Source organism: Numida meleagris, chromosome 1, assembly GCF_002078875.1.
Source record: "Numida meleagris isolate 19003 breed g44 Domestic line chromosome 1, NumMel1.0, whole genome shotgun sequence".
In the NCBI taxonomy this organism is placed as follows: Eukaryota; Metazoa; Chordata; class Aves; order Galliformes; family Numididae; genus Numida; species Numida meleagris.
The window spans coordinates 87,738,800-87,760,150 of NC_034409.1; positions in this window are offsets into that span (position 1 = coordinate 87,738,800).

Genomic DNA, 21,351 nt, shown 5'->3' on the forward strand with positions numbered 1-21,351 from the left:
AAGTCAATGGATGTTGCAAGGGCCAGGTATCTCTGGAGACCAAGTACTGTACCAAGTTAGAGCTTGGAAGATGTATGGCATTTACTTTCCTGGCAGCAACATGAAGAAGACAGTGTCTTTTCCCTTTTTGTTCAATTGTATTCTTGGCTTTTTGAAAACCACTGTCTAGAATGGAAAAAAAATAAAATTCTTGTGATTTGTGTCAGGGTGATTTAGAGAGACAAACTTTGGAGTTCTTCAAGTCTGTTCAATTTTGGGAAATGCTGCAAAATATTATTCTGATGATAGCTGTGTTATTTCTCCCATTTCATTTTTTCCTTTTATCTATTTTAATTGCCAGACGTATTTGAATCAGAACAGGCAATGTACAGGAGGACTTCAAGCAATTCTTCCTGCTGGGTTGTTTCTTAATATTTTTGGTCCTAATTTGGTAGTCAGGAATGATTCCTATTCAATCTGAGTTTTAGCAGATTAGTTCCTTGCTCCTCATTGGTTTTTATGTGTGTGCACCCCACTTCCTACCCTCGGCCAGTCTGCTGTTTTTTTTTTTATTATCTTCCTTTAGGAACTGCCTCAGCACAGATAAGGGCAATGTAGAAAAGAAAAACAAAAGTAGTTATGCACAATTAATGTGGAAATCACACTTTTAGCAGCATTTAATATTGATATTGTCAGTATTAACAACTGGAATGAATAATTGGAAAGTATATTCAGCCATCTTTCTCTTCTCCCTTTTAACTCATTACTTTGCCTTTGCTTGTCTATTCCACTTTTACATGAAAATCATAGTATCGTAGAATTACCTAGGTTGTATTTCTCCCTATACACACATATTTGTATTGTTTTCCATGTACACATGTTCACATTAGAGCAGTGCTTAGCAAAAGAACAATGAAAAGAAAATGAAGTATTGCACCGTTTCAAAAGGGGAAAACTTCTTGCATGAAGTACAGACCTGCTTTTTAGTGTGTGGGAATCAAGCATTTGGCTTAGCCTTCCCTATTTCTTCTGCCCTTATGTAAATAAACAAAATAAGAAAAAAATCAAGGGAGGAGAGGGGAAGATGGTAAGGCAGGATGAAGGTGAAAAGGATGATTTCAACCATGGAAGGCAGTAAATCTTGTAATGCTGAAGGTATGTTGTATGGAATCTAAAAATGTAAGCTTATAAATTCTTTGCTTTCTGAGACAGCCTTTTGACTGATATGAACAGGATTTGCTGTGTTTGCAGTTTCTTTTTGTTTACTTACTAGCAATTGCTTATGATGCCTAATTCTATTCCTGGTTTATGCAATAATTTATATAGACAGATCTTTACATTTTTTACTAGATTCTACATTCTTTACCCAACTTGTGTTTGCAGATATATCCTGTTTGAATGCTCTTTAAACTATTCTGGATGCAATGAAGAATTTATCAAAAAACTGTATTGATTTCAAGAATGATGATCCCTATCTACCTCACTCCCTTCAAAAGGCAAAGATGCCTTGTGGAAAGCCATAATTTTCTTTTTTTCTTTCTTCTTTTTTTTTTTTTTCCACTTATACATCAGATATGAGGGACAGAAAACTCAATTTCAGCAGAAATTGTGTTTCTGGGGTCCAAGCAGTTCTGCCAAAACTGTGGAATAGAGCAGTAGCTGCTAGTTCTGTGTAATGATTGTGCTGTGTCTTATAGTTTATTTCATGTGAGCTGTGCTGTTGCTGCTCTTCAGGAGTTTTCTGTGAATTTCAAAGAAACTTACTAAAATTTGAAAGGTTACAGATGACCCCTCCTGTTTTAAGTCCTGTGTACCATAGCTTTCATTTCAAATGCAGCTGAGCATGAATTTTATTCTGAATTTGGTCTGAGAAAGAATTTAGTTTTCACATCTCTGGCAAAGAAAATGATGAGGCATTCATTCAAGAAGCAGAACATAAAATAGAAGTACTTCATCTCTAGCCATTCTTTTTTCAAGTCTAATGTCAAAGTTAAAATGGTGGCTTCTCCTACAGCAAACCATATATTCTTTGCAGTCATAAATATCAGTGGTTTGGAACTTTCTCAATTCTCTAGCACCATAGAAATGATAAAATGAGATTAGAAGAATTTTCCATTTAAACTGGTACAGTATTGGTCAAATAAACATGAGTTGTAATGCTCCTGGGTTATCTCATCAGTGATGTTTCTACTTGACACATTTCCAAGTACTGAAATCTTTTTGCTGCATTCAGGTAGATGTGAAATATTTCCGGGTAGATATAAATTCCAATGTCAGATGTTCTTCTGTGATCTGTAAATAAGAGTGAAAAACAATACCTGCTATCGCTCGTATGTAAATTTTCCTTTTCAGCCTGCTTGACGGGGCACTGTGAGCAAGGTCTGACAGCAGCTCAGCAGAGAAGACTGAGTGCAGAGCAGTCATGCTTAATTCCCTGCATCACTACATGTGGCCAAGTTTTCTGCCTCTGCAGTGAAATAATCATAAGGGTCTTCTCCAAACTCTTTGGTATAAGAATCAGCTAATATATACATATATTTTTTCCTCCACTTGGTTAAGCTAATCTTTCGATACATATTCCATTTAAATTCTATTTAAAAATCTAACAAAATATTATTGTTACAAAGAGAATTATCCTTTTAAGAATGATAATAACAGCAAGATGGTAGTTTTTAGGTATGCTCTTGAGTGACTGTGCTTTGGGAATAGAAGTCTGGATAGGGAGACACTAAATATCTATTCTGCTTCATGTCTGCGAAAAAAATATGTGACCAAAAGACATTCAGGGATAGGGTGCTTTACAGTGGTACTGAGTATGCTTTTATACAGGAAAGTAGTGTTCTCATTTTACTGAAGCGGAATTGGTGCAGAAAAGAAAACCTAGAAATGAAGAGATGTGGCCAAGATCATCCAATGGGCTGCCGATTCCGCTATCACGCTGGTGATAGCGTCCATGTCTTTATTGCTGCAGCACAGTGTTCTTACAGCGAACAACTACAACATCAAACAAACAAACAAACAAACCTACCAGGAAAAAAAGATACGTGATGCAACTGATGCTAAAACTTCATGGAGTCTATCTCATACCAATTATTCGAATAACTGGGAGATACATCGTTAAGGAGCAGGGAGAGGATTTTGAAGAATGGTACTCTTTGTTCAAGGGAATGTTTTATGCTGGGGTTTTTGGCAATTTTGGTGAAAGCGAATCAGACAAGCTAGAGATTACCAGTTGTGCATAGACTTGGATCTGACAATTTTATGAGTATCATTCAAGAATATAGAGGAAAAACATGGCATTATCATCTGCCATCAGTAGAGTTTTCTGAGTTAACTAGTGCATACAATTAGGGATGGATAGTATTTGTAACTTTAGGTTTGCTTTGCTCTCCAAGCAATGTGAACTTGATGGATAAAGCCAAGGTAGGGCAGAATGATGTCTGCTTCAGTCTTTATGTAGTATTATTTTAGAATTTAATCGATTACACTAACTTCTAGTGCAGTATTCTTCTGCTACATGAAGGCATTTTTTTAAAAGTTAAGATCAATCCAAACCCGAACTGTGAATGTAAGAGGGATTAACTGTATTAATTTTACTTCAGAATCTCTAAAAAAAATTTTATCAGTTCTTCCACCCAATGAAATAAACTAAAACTGTTTTTGCAATTACCTAGTTGCTGCTTTGGTTGTGAAATCATCTTTTTTATGCAGAATACCTGTAGCAAGGAGGATTTTTATTTTAAGAAGCTGGAGTTATTTAAACTATTTACCTTGTTTTAGGTCCTCCAGAGATGGGGAGAAAAAAAAAAAGCTTGGGGACAGTAATTTTTTCTTCCTTCTTTTTAAAAATAAATAAATAATTTAAATAGTACTATAGTATTGGTCTAAAGTCTTACTGGGTGTTGACTGTGCTTAAAAAATGTTTATTTTTCAACCTGTGTCAATTTTAATCCACTGTGAATTGACTTCTGAAAAATCAGCATAATTAAAAAAGCTGGGAAGAAACATATTTAAGTATAGGCTGGTGACCTTATATCACCTACTGTGCTTTGTTCCTTACTGGAATTATAAGAAGTTACTGTTTAATTAGGATGCTGGCTTAACAGTGCATCATATATTAAGCTAATTGATTTCATCAATGGTTTAAACCTTACGGACTTCGAGGTTTTGCAAACCTTGCAGGCTGTTTTTAGATCTGAGAATTCATTAAAGTAGACCTTAAACTTTTGTACTGAGCTTTTTGTTTTGTCTTTTTTTTTTTTCCCTTCTGCAACTCTTCCTTGCAGTTAAAGAATTGGTGTGAGGATGGATTAATATGCAGAAAGTGAGGGTGATGTGCATGAGTGACCTGCTCTACAAAAGAGATACTGTGGTCTGTTGCTGCCTCTCCAAATAGACCATGGATGACTTGCTGGAACTCTGCTTGCAGGCTGCCAACTCTGCAAGCTGGTGCCACCTCTTTTCCCAGCGTAGCATGCCTACCTGCTGGGATAATGTTGTGCTCTGGTCAATCTGTCAAGTCCTGTGAGGATAAGGATTTGTTAAGAAAAGCACTTTGATCTAGGCAGCGATGTCTGGTTTTAGATGAAGTTGAGATGTCTAGTGACAAACTGTATACACTGTTCAGTGTTTTAGCCTTCCTCTTTTACTAATCTATCAGTAAATGCCCTAAAACTTCTGATATGTGATGTGACTTACAATCAGAATTATTTATTTTATTATTATTTATTATTTTTCCTCTGGTACTAATTGTTTACTAACAAGTGCCATGCTCCCATGACAGTAGCAAAGCCGTTCATAAACTTCATGAAGTTCAACAAGGCCTAGTGCAAGGTCCTGCATATGGTTTAGGGCAATCACAAGCACAAATATTGGCAGAATGAGAATGAATTGTGAGTAGAGCTGAAGTAATTTGGTTGGTTGATGAGAAATTCAACATCAGACAGCAGTGTGTGCTTGCAATCTGAAAGGGCAACTGTATCCTGGGCTGCATCAACAGAGAAGTAGCCAACAAAGAGAACCCATGATAGACAGCATTTTTTTTTCCAACTGCATCAGAAGAGACTGGTGGCCTAATCTCAAGTCTGTTGTGTATACTCTGTTGTGAAAGAATTTAATTGGAATTTGGTCACCTATTTTCCTATTTCAATAAAAAGGTACTTTTTTTTTTAATTTAGTAGTAGCTAATGAAAGTGTATCACCCTGAAGAACTATCCTCCATTTCGTCATCATAAGAATAGTCAAAGGAAACCCCCAAGCAAATTATTTCTCTCTATTCGCTAATAGTAGAAAAGCATTGGTAAGCCTTTCAACAGTGAAGAACTTCAGAAAATGTTTTATTTTCTTTTTAAATAAAATCAGTAACTATAAAAACTATACTCCTATGCATCACCAATGTTGATGGCACAGCAGGTAGATTCTTCAATATTTCGTTTTCTTCAGGAGTCCGCATTGAAATACCTGTCCATTATCACTGTAAACCAAATCAAAACTGAAATGAAGTTGAGTGAGACTTACCTGACTGGTAGATATCTGTTATCACAGCTAAACAGGCTAAAGATGACTCAGGCCAAGAAGAGTCCAGGCAGTTTCTGAGACCTGGCATGGTCAGGTCAGTAAAAAGCCCATGACTTTTAAGCAGTGGCAAAATAATATTCACTGTGTTACAAATTCTCTATTTGCTTGTTTAGAGAAAACAAAGGAAAAATACAAGCATGAAAAAAAGTGCTCTGTGGGCTTTTTGTTTAAGATAGAGAATCACAGTAAGAAGTTTCTTAATTTGAAGTTCTTCTAAAATATATTAAATTGTTTTAAATGGTTGTGGTAATAAACTTCGTATTTTTTTTTATCCTGTTTTTGGGGGAGTAATAAATAACCAGATTAATACCAAGCTGCAATTACAAATCTCATCTTTCAGTTCACCCACATCCAGCTGAATGTGTAATCTTCTTATCGCTCCGTCTGGATAGCTACAGAATGTTAAATGAGAATCAGTGTTCAAGGGTGCATTTGCCGTCAACTTCTAATTTGAAAGGTTCTTAAATCTGCAAAAGTGAGCATTTGCAAATTGATTTGGATGAACCAGCTTCAAGTTAATAGTTAGGAAATATTTATTTAATATTTTGGGCATTTTACCATCACATGCATTTTCATTTCCTATTCCAGTTTGCCAGCATCACCAGTTCAATTGCTATTGAAGCATTCGGAAAATTAGTTTTATCTGGAAGATGGTGATTTTTTTGTTGTTACACTAGTTTCAGTTTTTATTCTGTTGCCCTTTGTGACTAAATAATTATTCCACTGTTTTATATTGTATTGAAAAATTGTTTGTTTGTTTTTAGAGATAAATCTATCAGTATTTGAATGTTTCAGATGTTTAGGTAAGTCTCAACTGAAAGGCTAATGAACCCTTCGAACATTGTTTTCATTTGCCATTTTACTGCTATCCATTATCCAGCAAGCCTGAAAAGCCTGCGGACACACTATTCTGTAACACAGTACTCTGGTACCTAAAGAAGAAGCAAAATAGGTAGACTCTGCCCAAGCACAGCTAACAAAAGCCTCTTTGTTTCATTATGACCAAGCATGATTTTGTCTTGTTTACTTCTTACCAAAGTGTAAATGAAAGTCTGCATTAAACTTCCTTCTTGTCAGTAGTCTAAAGTTGAACAAACCTTAGATGGAACTTCTGGTTATTAAAGCATGTGTTGAAGTAGCTTTGCTTGATAAGTGGCAGAGACCATGATGTCATATGCATTGTTGCATACAGAAATATCTGCATGCATTTGAATATTTGAATTTTATACATATATGTGATGGAATTAATTTTTCTGGAAAAAAAACAAAAATTTGATATTGTACGTGAAGCTCCTTTTTTTTTTTTTCTACTTGACAAGGAATTAGCGTGCTTAGATGTTGAAACAAAAAGTAAATCAATCCCACATTTTGTTGAAAAGAAGATTGTGGAGAAAATTTTCTAGAAGGATCGTAAACCAGAACATGCCACTTTGGTCTAGCAAAGATATTGCTTCCTTTATCTTTCAACATCTTGTCTTCTTTCCTTTCAATTAACTTATTTTTTTTTCTTAGAGCTGCAAATAACTCATTTCTATTATCCACATGCAAGTGGCCCTTTGGAAGATGGTTGAATTGCTCCTGGCTTGTAAAGTACAAGCTGTTTTTTGTCACTTTTACCATAAGTACTGTATGCTTCCTTCAGCCTCATTTCATTCTAGCCTTATTACTATTTACAAACACTCATCTGCACAGCTGTCACTTAAAGGAAATGGAGCAACTGAGGACTCATTTGTTAGAGGCACGTAAAGAAAAACTGGTTGCAGTTTCTGTGTGTCTAATATATTGTATATACTTTACCACTTTTTGCCCTCCTGCATTGCTCTGGTGGTTTATTGAGGTCAGTGGGGAAGAAAATAATTTGAAAAAATAATTTCAAACTAGTCGCATTTTTGATCCTGTGGTTAATTTCAGCCAGAAAAATAATCTTAAATGCCCAGCATTTTTTTTTTTCTCTGAGAACCTACGTTAAATGGAAAAGACAAACATATAATGCACACTCCTAAAGAATGATTTTGTGCTCCAGTCCTTTGATCACTTTTGTGGCCTTCTCTGGACCCACTAACAGTTCTACATCCTTCTTATTCTGGGGTTCCTAGGTTGGGATACAGTACTCCAGATGTGGCTTCACGTGCACAGAGTAGAGGGGACAATCCCCTCCCTTTCTCTGCTGGTCACCCCTCTTTTGATGCAGCCCAGGATACCGTTGGCCATCTGGGCTGCAAGTGCACACTGCTGGCTCATGTTCAGCTTTTTGTCCAACAGGACCTCAGAGTTCTTGTCTGCAGGGCTGCTTTCAATGCATTCTTATCCCAGTCTGTACTCTTATCTAGGATTGCCTTGCCTGAAGTGTAACAGCTTGCTCTTGGCCTTGTTAAACCTCTTTAGATTCTCAGGTGCCCACTTTTAGAGTGTGTCCAAGTCCCTCTGGATGGCATCCCTCCCTTCTATTGTGTCAGCTGCACCACTCACCTTGGTGTCATCAGCAAACTTGATGACTCAATCCCACTATCTATGTCATTGATAAAGATGTTGAAGAGCACTAGTCCCAATACATAGACCGCTGGGGGACACCACTTGTGACTGGCCTCCAACTGGACACAGAGCCATTGATAACAACCCTCTGAACTATGACCATCCAACCAATTCTTTATCCACGTAAATAGCCCAGCCTTCAAATCCATATGTCTTCTATTTGGAGATAAGGATGTGGTGTGGGACCATGTCAAAGGCCCTGCAGGAGTTGAGGTAGATGACATCAGTTGCCCTTTGTTTGTCCACTGATGCTGTTGCTCCATCATAGAAGGCCACCAGCTTGGTCAGGAACAATCTGCTCTTGGTGAAGCTATGCTGGCTGTCTGGGATCACCACATCTCGCATGTGCCTTAATATATCTTCATGAAGGATCTGTGCCACGATCTTTCCAGGCACAGACATGAGGCTTACTGGCCTGTAGTTCCCCAGGTCTTCCTTTTTCCCCTTCTTGAATATGGCAGTGATGTTTCCTTTTTTTCAGTCACTGGGGATTTTGCCCGACCACCACAGTTTTTCAAATATGATGAAAAGTGGCTTGGTAACCAAATCAACTGTTGCTGTTTTTAACATCCCTTGTCAAGTTCAATTCCATCTATGCTTTGGCTTTCCCTGTATTTCTCCCAGGCCACCCATCCCTGCTTCCACTTATACTTTTCCTTTTTTTCTCTCAGCCTGACTAGCAGGTCCTTGCTCAGCTATGCTGGTTTCCTGCCTCATCTGCCTGATTTCATATTCTGGAAGACTGTTATGTGCAGTGTGCACTCAGAAAAGCATCCTTAAAGTGCTGCCAGCTCTGTTCTGTTCCTTTGTCCCTAAGGACAGTTTCCCAGGGTATCTTATCCAGCAATTCCTTAAAGAGCCTGAAGTTCGCTCTCCTGTAGTTCAGGATCCTGTCTCCACTCTTTGCCAGGCCCATGTTCCTCGAGATCACGAACTCAACCAGGACCTAGTTCCTCCATCCCAGGCTGCCTCCAATCTTAACATCTTTTACAATTTCATCCATGTTTTTGAGCTCCAGGACCAGCAATGCATCACCTCTGGTGGGTCTGTCCAATACCTGAACCAGAATGTTGTTTTCAGTGGACTTCAGGAGTCTTCTGGACTGCTTGCAGCTCACGGTGTTGTTTTCCCAGCAAACATCTGAGTGGTTGAAATCCCCCACCAGGATGAGAGCCTGTAAGTGTGACACCTCTTGCAGCTGAAGCAAGAAGGCCTCATCAGTGGGCTTCCATTGATCAAGTGGCCTGCAACAGAGCCCAAACATCAGATGCCCTTTATTGGTCCAGTCTCTAATTTTAACCTACAAACTCTCAGCATGTTCATAATTGTTGTTTAGCAGCAGCTCTTCACAGTGTATCCACATTATAACATAGAGGACAACTCCCTCACCTGTCTTACCTTGCCTATCCCTTCTAAAAATTTCATAGCCTTCAGTCATGGTATTCCAGTTGTTCAAATCATCCCACCATGTTTCCATGATAGCAATAAGATCATAGTTTTCCAATTGCACCACCGTGTCCAATTCCTCCTGCTTATTTCCCATGCTATGTGCATTGGTATAGAGGCACTTCAGCTGGGCTTTTGACTGAATTACCTTCTTGGAGGAGCCCTCCCAAAAGCCTCTGGGAAAAATCTGAGGTTTTCCCCTGCTGCTTCCTAAAGCCAACATTAAGCTCTGTGTCCTCAAAAGTCCCTGAGCCTGCATGCTCAATCACCCATGAGTTATGTGAGGAGCAACTCTGTTCTGTGAATTCTGAAAGGAGCAACTTCAGTATCTAATTGGAAACTTTAAATCAGCTTGACTATAAGGTAAAAATTCTTAATCGTGTTTATTAGGGTGTGTGCTGTTTTTCAAGCAATAAACAGGAACAAAAATAATATACTTCTGTGTATTGGGTAAGCTGGTTACTTTTGTGTATGTACCCAGTTGATCATACATGTTAATATTAGCTCTAATCAGAATTAAAAAAAAAAAAAAGAAATTGTTATTTCAGAGCATATTTCAGTCTGTGGCATTCAGTCAGAATGTCTGTCAGAATTCATTCAGGCAAGTGCCTACATTTAGAACAGGGCAGATGATAATATGATCGCTAATGCTCTTTCTTGTTAGGTGAGATAAAATCAGATTTTATACTTTTGAATGAGCTGATAATAGGTTTGCAATTCAACCTTGGTAGGCACAGAAAGTTTACTGTGTGACTTTGTGGGATTAATTGTGGGAAGTTCAGAGGTACAATATTTTTCTCTGTTTATAGGACCTGATTTGCTCTTTCCTGGAAAGAATGGTAGTGTAATGTCAATTGTAGCTGTTACTTTGGTTTGTGATACAGATTAATCATTTAGTGACAGATACATTGCATTTCTAGTGATCATGGATATGCCAGTGGTAAATTTTGGTCACTCAAGAAATGCTTGATTATTCAAGTACAGCTTTTTATTCAGTTCTTTTTTTTCTTTTAGTTATCTTAGCCTGTCTACAAATAACAACAATCATGTCTCCTGACATTGCTAGTTGTCAACATACTTCCATGTTTGTTGAGAAATGAAGGTTTAAATAGGTCAAGTTTAAAATAGTGGCCTTGATCTCATCAATTAAAGGACTCAAAACTTTTAATTTGAACAACAAAAACAACAACAAAATTAATATTTTTGAGTTTTGAGAATTAAGTTTTTATTATTATTCACCAGCATGAAAATGAGACTTTCAAGTCTCTGTGGAAAGTTGGAGGGTGGGAGAAGGATGGAGTGAGAGGGCTGGACTAGCTCAGGAACCCCCAAACTTACTTTGTGTTTTGTTTCCCCAAAGTCCATGGCTCTTTCTAATAGAGGAATTTAGATTAAAAACTCTGCATTGAAATTTCAGAAGTTTTCCAAAAGATGGTCTGCCTAATTAAGAACTCCCAATTTCAAAGAACAGGTTGTTTTGAACTTTTTTTCTTGAGGAACTTTGACAATGAAGATTTTGCTCTTTTCAGGTTAGTGCTTTGTGCAGTGAAACATTCTTGTTCATTCTCTCTCTCCCCTCTTGCCTATCCCTCCTCTGTCTCCTTCCCTCTGATATGGTGACAGGACTGTCAATAAGTTGCATCAAATCATGACAAGGTGATATCTGAATGCAGAATAATCTTTGTCAGAATTATTTCAGGTGTATAGTTTAATCATGCATTTGGGGCTCTTTTAGACTCAGCATTTTATGATTGATAGTTGCTGCTTTGGGGTTTGTTGATGAACTGTGATGGCGTTGAACGTGTCGCATGAAAAGTTTTGTCTGCTCCTTGATCAGGTGACTGCTCAAGTACTTCTGGCATGAATACTGACACAAGAGACTTGGAAATGAACTTCCACAGATTTAAGCCAGTGGAGAGATTTATCACAGGGACCAGAGGGGCTGATTTCTCCTATCAGCACCTCTTGGAGAAACAGAAATTCTCATGGCTTTGTGATTCATGTTGCAACTTCCTCTACTCTTGGTTAGAAAAGCACAGTCAGTGTAATGCTGTCATGAAGTGTGCAGAAATTCATGTTCAGATTCATTATGATAAAGTAGTGAAAACATCAGATGCTTATTAACAGCAGAGGTTGTCCCAGGTTTGCTGCTAAGTACAACTGCAAAGCCTATTTCTCTTTATACAATATATTGGCTTCCATTTAGTTTTTAGATGTAATTAAATACACTGACTTTGATTTGTAATGCGTTATAGACTTTATGTTCTAGCTGCCTGAGATGTAGGTTGATTTCTTAATGCACTGTCTGTACAGATGTGATCAATCAGAGTATCTCGTAGCCATCCCGAAACCAGAACTGATGACAGAAGAAGCAGAGGTATCAGGTTTGTCAGCTACAGCCTTACATCTACTCTTGTTATAAAAGATTGTTGAGACAGCATCCCTTCCCCTTCAAAAACATGGACAAAATAAGGCATAGAGTAAAATACTTTTTTTTTTTTTTTTTTTCGCCAGAGAAACTGAATCTGCAGAAGCTAACAAGTGCTGGGCTCAGAATGAAAAGTCAGCCACGGGGAGTGGGCCCTAGGAATTAACAAGAGTTTAAGGAGAATAGATGCATCTATTATTCAGACATCCTCTGAGGTCTTTCCTAACCAGAAATTTGTAGAAGTAGAGGAGTATTTTGTAGAAATATAGGTAGGTATTGTGCCCTTCCCTTATACCTCTTAAGCATCAACTTTGGGCGGCTGGGATAAAAAGGTCTTTTTACACACTAGTACTCTTCTTGTAATCTATCAAGCCTGCTCATTTTCCATGTTATATTAAAAATTGTGTGCTCTTATAACCAGAGCCATCACTCTGGGGAAAAAAAATGTAGGGGTTGACTCTTCAAGCATGCCTCTATTGTATTGTTTCTGCTCTCTTATTCCATAATAGCTGAGTTTTAATTTATTCCTTGTGCCTGATGTGATGGTCACTTCACAAAATAGCCATTTTCAGTTGTCTGCAAATACCCACAAATCAAAGGCATACTTTATTATTATATATCAGTTTTCCTCTGCATAACAGTAAATACCAGGTAGGCAGTGATATAATGGAAACAGTCTGAAAAGAATTTTGAATTTTTTCTTTTTCATGGAGTAAGCTACACCTTTTTTTTTTTTTTTTTTTTGGGGGGGGGGGGGGGGGGTGGATTGCCCACTGAAATTGAGAAAATAAGTGTCTAAATTCCTATTCAGTTTCCCTATTTGATGTTGGCCCTTGCAGGAAAAACAGAATGAATTATGCATAGATAAATCTGTCGGCGAGCAATTATTATGACCTGTGCATGATGTGATTAGCCAGTACTTTTGTTTTGAAAGGCTTTTTGATAGACATTATCCAAAAATCTAAATATAGAATTAAATAAAAAAGATTGTGCACTTTTCAAAACAGAAACTTCCCATTAACAAAGTCAGCATGTAATTTTTAAGAAGCAGCCCAATTATAGTAAAATTGGACTTCAAAAGTGGTATATTTTCAGCTCAACCACAGTATTTGTAGGTTGTTTTATTGGAAATATTTTGTACCTTCCTGTGCTACCCTTCCCCTGCCCTCCCTCCCTCTCTGTAACAGGAAGGCTGCACCATGTGGGCCTACCTCATGTCTAGCTCTTAGCATTCATCTCCTGTGGGTGAGGTGGTTGCTTTTAGCTTTGGTAAACTTAAAAATAGTCCTCTCTGCTGAAGGCCATGGAAATTATAGTCAGTTACAGGAATCCCTCTCCTCAGAAAGCCCACAGCCAGACTTAAGGGAGTGAAAATGCAGAGTGGTTCTGCTTGCTTGTGCCCACTTGTGTACATGATGCTCTTGGGCAAAAATGCTCTTCTCCAAGCAACTGTGGAACAAGTCAGTGAGAGGAGGTGAGGACTGAGAGCAGACAGGGAATGAGATCTGTCTGGGATTGTCTTGCTACGGCTGTGTGCCATGGGGCCATCATGCTTCGTCAGGCTGGCATTGACTCATGCCGTCAGCTGGGTGTGAGCTCCTCATCCTCTTGGTACAAGACATGTCTGCTATGCCATGCAGAGAATTCTATTCAGGCAGGCATCTGCATCAGCCTGCTTGTCTCAAGAGTGGCCTGGTATAGTTTGTTTGTTGTGTACTTACATACCATTTTGCTCTCCTTTAGTTGCTTTGCCCTCCTTGCGGTCCCCAGCAATCTATTTGGTATGACCTACGCTTGCTGCCTAGGCACCTAAATAAAGTTTTTTAGGTATCACTAAAAGAACAACAAATCCCCACCACATTGATTTAGTGCAATTACTTGCTATATTGGTGCCTGCATAGTTAATAAGAGGAAATATATATATTAAAGTAGGAATTTGAAAACCTTCATTAAAGTTTTAGAATTTACTTCTAGCATGAACAGATGGAGAGTTTGTCAGAACTTTTTTAAAACTGGTAATCCTGCATGGTATTTCTCCTGTCTGGGAGGTGTATAGTATAACTTACCTGCAGAAAATAGCAGAACCTGCTTTAACATAACAAAAGGCATGCATGCAAATGCTATTAGAAGTTTTCTGATATAGAGACTAGCAAAACAACCACCATCAGAAAGGAAAATGTTGCAGTGAACACTGTACATGTAATAGAAATCATTTTTTCAAGATCTTAAAAAACAAAATGAAAGCAAACCAAAAACCCAACTATGAGTAGCAAGCATCTGAGTGACCCAGTATGAGTGTATGGAGATCTGATGTCCCTGCCTGATTTAAGCACAAGTCCAGAAAACATAACCTGTTTGGTAAATTCCCAGTATAGGAGACAAGTTAGTGCACAGAACCTCCTGGTCATCAGATGCTGAAGTCTTACTACATCCAGCATCATCCACACATGCTGCAAAGGTCTCACCACCTAAAAAATTAAATTTTTTCTGGGGAAAACTAGGAAAAAAGTAGTGGCTGAAGCAGCTCCTGACATATATGGCTTCTGTTATCCTGTTATCTACTGGCCTTACTCCTTGGAAGTGAGAAGAAAATGGGCATTACTCTTGCAAGATTATTCACAGGCAGCTTTCTAGTTGTATTATAAGAAAGATGAACTGAATTTAAAATAACCTCAAAATCTGCAGCAAACTACTGCCTACAGTCTCAGATTCTCTCCTGGATTTTTCCAATTTAAGGAAGATTATGGTATTGTTTACCCCCCTGCTTTCTTTTGCAATGTGAAAATTAAGTAGGATGCTTTCTAAAGGGGAAAATAGAGAACCGGCATTTTAAAATTAAAAGAGAAATAGGCCTCTAGCTTCATATATTAATAGTTTCAAAAGTGTTCTGCATTTTGAAAAATATTTTTTTTTCAACCTTCTTTGAGAAGTGGAGATCTTTGCACAGGGTTTACCCTAGACGTTTCTGTCAAAGTTCCTCGAACAAAATAAAGGTAAACTAAAATCAAGTCTTACATCATAAATCTAGATTTTAGTGTCGAGAGCTTTTTGTGTTGTTTCATTTTTATTCTTAAAGCTGTATATTCAATAGTGAAGCATAAGTTGGGGTTGCTGAAAAAATCTAGTTGATTTCTTCAGGTGTCAGAAAGTGAAGGGAGATAGTGAGATTACAGCACCAAACTTCATACATTTGTGTATTTCTTCAGTTCAGGTTGATAGTGCAAAACAGAAGGGCAATAAAAAGTAATTTCATGTATTGTCCAAGTTGCTCTTCTCTGAGGAATTAAAATATTCTCAAACTTTCCCCATCTATTTATATGATGCTATTTTAATTGCATGTCAGTGGCTTGGAAAAGGGCGGGTGACGAATTGTACCCACAGGAGCATTTGGCACATAATTTTTCGGACTTTCAATTTGATGCAGCTCACTCTAGGCAATAAACATGACATTCCTGGGAAAGGAGTGTATTACAGTCAACTTGATGTCACGATTATTAATCCCCAATCAATCCCAGGACTTTCTGTGACAACCTAAATTAAAAAAAAAAAAAAGGCAAAAGGCAAGCAATCATTTGGCCTTCCCACTCTTCTTGTTTCCAGCCCCAAATCTCAAAACAGTACAGTGCACTTGCAGGTGTTAAACAATCTGGGCAAAGACATTACAGGTATAATTACAGTTTATTGATCTCTTAAGGAGAAAGTAATGTGCTGTAAAAGACAATATTTATCTCAGAAAGGTTTTTTCAACAAGGGAGAGTGAAATACAATGACTCAACTGGCAGGAATGATCTTTCTGAAAAAGAGGGAGAGTAGTTGAATAGTTAGAGCAAAAGATGTGGAACCTGGGTTTTTTTTTTTTTCTTTTTTCTTTTTATCTGTCCCTGTGCCTTTAACAGATTGATTCTATTTTGTAAATACATTGTGCAAGTCTTTTCTGAACTCCAGCCTTGAATACTGGCCACTGTTATGCTTGTGTAGAGATAACTCGTATGTCATTTTAATGTATTTTGAAGTGATGATGTACAGAATCACAGAACTGTTGGAGTTGGAAGGGACCTCCGGAGATCACAGAGTCCAATCCTCTGCTAAAGCAGTTCCCTACAGCAGGTTGCACAGGAAAGTGCCCAGACAGGTTTTGGATACCTCCAAAGGAGTCTCCACAACCTCTCTAGGCAGCCTGTTCCAGTGCTCTCTCACCCTCACAGTAAAGAAATTTTCTCTTATGTTCAGATGGAACTTCCTGTGTTCCAGTTTGTGTCCACTGCTCCTTGTTCTGTCACAGCGCACCACTGAAAAGATCTCAGAGCGATCAACTTGATTCCTGCCCTTTAGATATTTTTAAGTGTTGATAAGACCCTCTCTCAGCCTTCTCTTCTCCAGGCTGAACAGTCCCAGGTCTCTCAGCTTTTCCTTTACAGAAGATATGCCCTCTGCTGGATTCTCTAGAAGTTCCCTGTCTTTCTCGAACTGGGGAGCCCAGAACTGGATGCATTATTCCAGAGGTGGCCTCACCAGGGCACTATAGAGGGGGAGGATCACTTCTCTCGACCTGCTGACCACTCTTTTTAATGCACTCCAGGATGCCATTGGCCTTCTTGGCCACAAGGGCACACTGCTGGCTCATGGCCAACCTGTTTTCCACCAGGACACCGAGGTTCTTCTCTGCAGAGCTCCTCTCCAGCAGGTCAGCCCCTAACCTGTTCTGATGTGTGTGGTAATTCATCCCCAGGTGTAGGATTCTACATTTGCTTCTGTTGAACCGCATCAGGTTCCTCCCTGCCCAACTCTCCAGTCTGGCCCAGTCTCACTAAATGGCAGCGCAGCCTTCTGGCGTGTCAGACATTTCTCCCAGCTTTGTGTGTCATCAGCAAACTTGCTGGGGGTAGACTCTGTCCCTTCATCTAGGTCATTGATGAAGATGTTGAACAAGATCAGACTCAGCACCAGCTCCTGGGGGTCTCTGCTAGTTCTGGGCCTCCAGCTAGACTCTGTGACACTGATCACAACCCTCTGAGCTCTGCCAGTCAGCCAGTTGTCAATCCACCTCACTGTCTACTCATCTAACCCATGCTTCCTGCATACTAATCATTGTCACAGAGAACTCCAGAAGCATGTGATAAACCTTTTCTGGGCTTCTAAGTGAAATCCTGTACTGCCTTTGTTAAAAGGGTTTGCATATTTGGCCAACAAACTTCTTCACGTCTGTCTGATGAGACTCTAAGCACCTATAGGTAAGAACTAAGTCTTATGCACAGGGTTAACTCATTGACTTGACTTAGCATTAAATACATCTTCTAGTGACAGTGTTCCCCTCCAGAGGAGGTCAGACAACAATACATACCTTCTGTACAAGCAGATAAATGAAGTTTTGTCTAGATCTTTTCTATTCCTGTCTCCCTGTGAAATTACTTAGGCTAATACAAGGGCTGTTCCAAAAGTAATGCCACCTATTTTATTCCGTTGGCCTTCCCAACAATATTCCATTACACTTTCTTGCCATGTGACAGATGGCAGCAGAAGAGCAGTCTGATAAAATAACATCTGACATGGAAGTATGTATGAAACAAAAAGGTGTGTCATTGAATTCCTCCATGCAGAAAAAAATGGCACCCACTGACATTCATTGACACTTGCTGAACATTTATGGAGACCAACTGGTAGATGTAATCACAGGGAGGTGGTGGGTGGTGTGTTTCAGCAGTGGTGACAGAGATGTGAATGACAAGCCTTGTTCCAAACGGCCATGTAGATTTTTACGAGCACAGTGGTGAAAATATAGAGCTAACAGTGGGACTATGTTGAAGATCAGTGTTTCCTAGCTGAGAATTTGCTCTATGAAATAGCGTCTTTGTGCTCTTTGTATCTGTTGTTGTTAACGTGGAAATAAATAGAAGGCATTACTTTCAGAGCAACCTAAGATAAATATTAATTGAACAGGTTGCAACTTAGTAAATCTTCACTCAGTTTAAGTATTTTCTTTTTCATAATTGTCCCACATTTTGGTGGAAATGTTGTCATGACAAATACGTATATGTATATATATGTGTGTATGCAAGTGAACATTCTGTTCTGCTGCTGATAATTTCCCATGTGAAGTTACTAGTTTATAAAAAAACAAAAAAACAACCATTAAGAGTATGGATGAGTTTTCTAAAGAAACATTTTTCTTTTGAGTTTCTGTGCCCATTTCAAAATTTTAAACACTGCTCCTGGAGATAAAGTATCAGAAACACTGCTGATTCAAGACATTTGTCATTTCATATACGCATCTCAACTTCTGACCACTGATCTGTATCTGACTACTTTTCATAGCTGGTTTTCCTTTGTACACCTCTCCTGAGAGGGGAGAACAAGATAAGAAACTTCTTTTTCTGTCATTCTTGTAGTCTTGATCAGTCAGTGACCTCTCAGGTTTCTTAGGAAGAAGCCTCAGGTTGTGAATTTTTTGGGCTGTGCTGGAGCTCTGGATCTGTTGATAAGTTTCTAAGCCTGTTCATTGCAGAAGTGGCACTGCACAGCTCAGTAGAGCCCCCCAAGCATTTTAGTGTTTTCCCCGATAAGAAGGAACAACTGGCATTTAAAATAATTTCTCTATTAGTGACCCCCAGCAGCCAGGTTTGAAGTGCAATAAAATAAATCAAATGCTCTACCTCCTGCATCCTCAGATAACTGGAAGAGGAGCCAAATGAATCTTGGTTTGTCTTCATGAACGGTCATCTCAGGAAAGGTAATTGACCTTTCCAATACAATTATTAAATCTGTGGTCAAACCTAGACATACAGAGTTTATTATTATACAGAAATGTGCTGAAGTGGAAGTCTTTCAGTTAGGGTACAAGGATACTCTACTGATCCATGACTGTACACTTAATTATCTTTTATCCAAAACATTAGTTTTGGTTAAGTACTGAAAGAGTCATGCTGAGCACATTTCAAGGCAAAATACAACAGACAGCCCCTGCCTTGAAGGGTGTGATATGCAGAAAGTGCAAGAGAGAGGAGGAATATGTTTAAGCGGGGGGGGGGGGGGCTCCATTTTGCGGTCTTTATTGCTAATGTTGCTGATGCTCAGGCATGAGCTGCAGAAGAACAAGGCTTTAGGAAGATTTGCACGAGGAATTAGACTGTGCAGGAGCAGGTAGCCTGAGGAACAGAGAAACATGCAGCTGCATTCATAGACAAATAGAGGCAATAAGCAAGAGGTGTTAGGCAATGTAGGCAAAGGCTTAGGGCAGTGTCATTTTTGCAGTTCCTTTCCTACTGAAATGGGGGACATAAAGCTTGATATCTCAGATGGAACTAAATCACGTGTATTTGCTTTCTGAGGCAGCCCCAGTTTAGCACGCTGCTCGTGTTGTCGCTTTTTTATCACTGATGATACAAATTTGTACTTTGGGTAAAGACAGTCACGGTGACTTCCAGGTGACCTGAAAGAGGACACTGGCTTTCTCTAACTTCCAGTGGTGGGAGTTTCTGAGGACAGAGTTGTTTAGTGCAGGAGGACAAAATAGGATTGAGAGATTAAGTTGTCATTTCCCTCTGTAATAGAAAAGAGGACTCAAACCATAGTGCGAAAGTATGAATGGTGCAGTGTTTTCACCGTTCCCTTGGCAAGGCTGAGGACTGAAAGTCAAACTTGAATTTTAGGTTAGGAGTCAAAATATTGCAGAAGCATGTGCTCTGAAATTGTGCACAGCTTCATCCTTTTTGTGTAAGGGAGGGAAGGTGGTAGCAAGCCAGAAACTCTGCTATCTGCCGAAGTCTCCCCCTCTTACTATTGGCTTCTTTCTTCTCTCCTTTGATGTTGTTAAGTAAATGCTGTAGTGTTTGGTGTTGTCGCTGTAGTTCTGTGACCCTTTCAGGTTCCCATGTGAGGGCTGCTACTTAAATGATTCCCAGCACCTGGGCTGGTCCTTTGTTTATTGCTTTTAGAAATGAAAAATATGGCCTGACTTTTTTTCTAGCTGCTGCCAGATATTAAGCTGTCATTCGTCTAGTGTTTATTCAGCACACGTTTTTGGTGAAGCACAGAATGTCACAACTAACTGATGATCGATCCAGAATACCACAAATGCCTTGACTGAATAACACCCTTGCCAGTAAATATGGAGGGTCTCAATCTGACCTTCCTTATATTGATTTTACAGCTCTATTGCCTTCTATGAGGGTACTTCTCATTTATATTGAGAGATCAGAATCGAACCGGACACTTCTGCTTAGAAGATAACGCTACTGGTTTCACAACTTTTTTTTAAAGTAAAACTAGCAAAATAGAACTTCTATGTTCCTTATTCCTCTTTAGGTTAAATTCAGTCTTCAGAGATAAATCTACTTTATGGCTATATTAAAGGGGTGATTGTAATGGAGTGCTAATGCTACTCTTACAGGTCACTGTTTGAGCCTTTTTGCTCATGCTGTGTAGCAGATTTGGGAAATAAGTTTACACATTTTCTTGCTCTGATACACCACACATGGAATTCAACTGTATGTCGATACAGTCTTAACTGCTTCTAGTTATACCTAGCACATTACAAAAACCTGGCCATGGAAGACCTGGAGGAAATAAAGCTTAGAAGGTGGCTTCTGTTCCAAGGAGTTCATGTCCTGAAGTGAGTTTTTGCATGCGTATTGCAGTGCAAATTTAGTGCAGAAATGAATTAAATACATTGTTATGTGGATGCTGAGCCTGGAAAAAATTAGGATACAATATGATTTGGAAGCAGAAGGTGAGAAAATTTCATGAGGAAAAAGTACAATGGCTTTTCATGAGGGAGGAAGTAGTGGGAGTTGAATCTTTTCTGTTCATGTGTACTTCTGTGGAAGAAACTGCAGAGATAAACAGGGCCAATTCTTATGGTTTGCTATGCAGATGGCTATCTGGATCTTGCCAGCCTTCTGTGCACCCTATGTTGGGAATTTTATGCAATCGTCAATTTTCTTTTATGATACAATGCTGCCAGAGAATAGCTGATATATTACTCTTGCCCTGTACTGGTCTTAAAACAATTTTCTCCTCTCTGTGTGAACCTTTTCTTGTTATGTTTTATTCTGTAAAGGATTTTACTTACAAATTGGCTGTGTAATCTCTCTTCTCACACACACACATTGTTTTTATTCCTGTTTTTTTTTTTTTTTTTTTTTTTTAGGAAAAATCCCTTATTTGTGTGTCAGCTTGTAAATTGATAGCAGCAGTGTCTTTGTTTAAGACAAATCCAGAATATATTATTTTTCACTAAATATTCTAACTAATCCTGCAGAGAGGGTAATTCTTTCTGGCACTAGAAAATATCTGATATCCAACATGATAAAAATCATTGTCATCTAAATAGTATTCTAATTTAATCATATTCTTTGAGGGGGATGGGATTTTTTTTTGGTAGCTGACTTTGC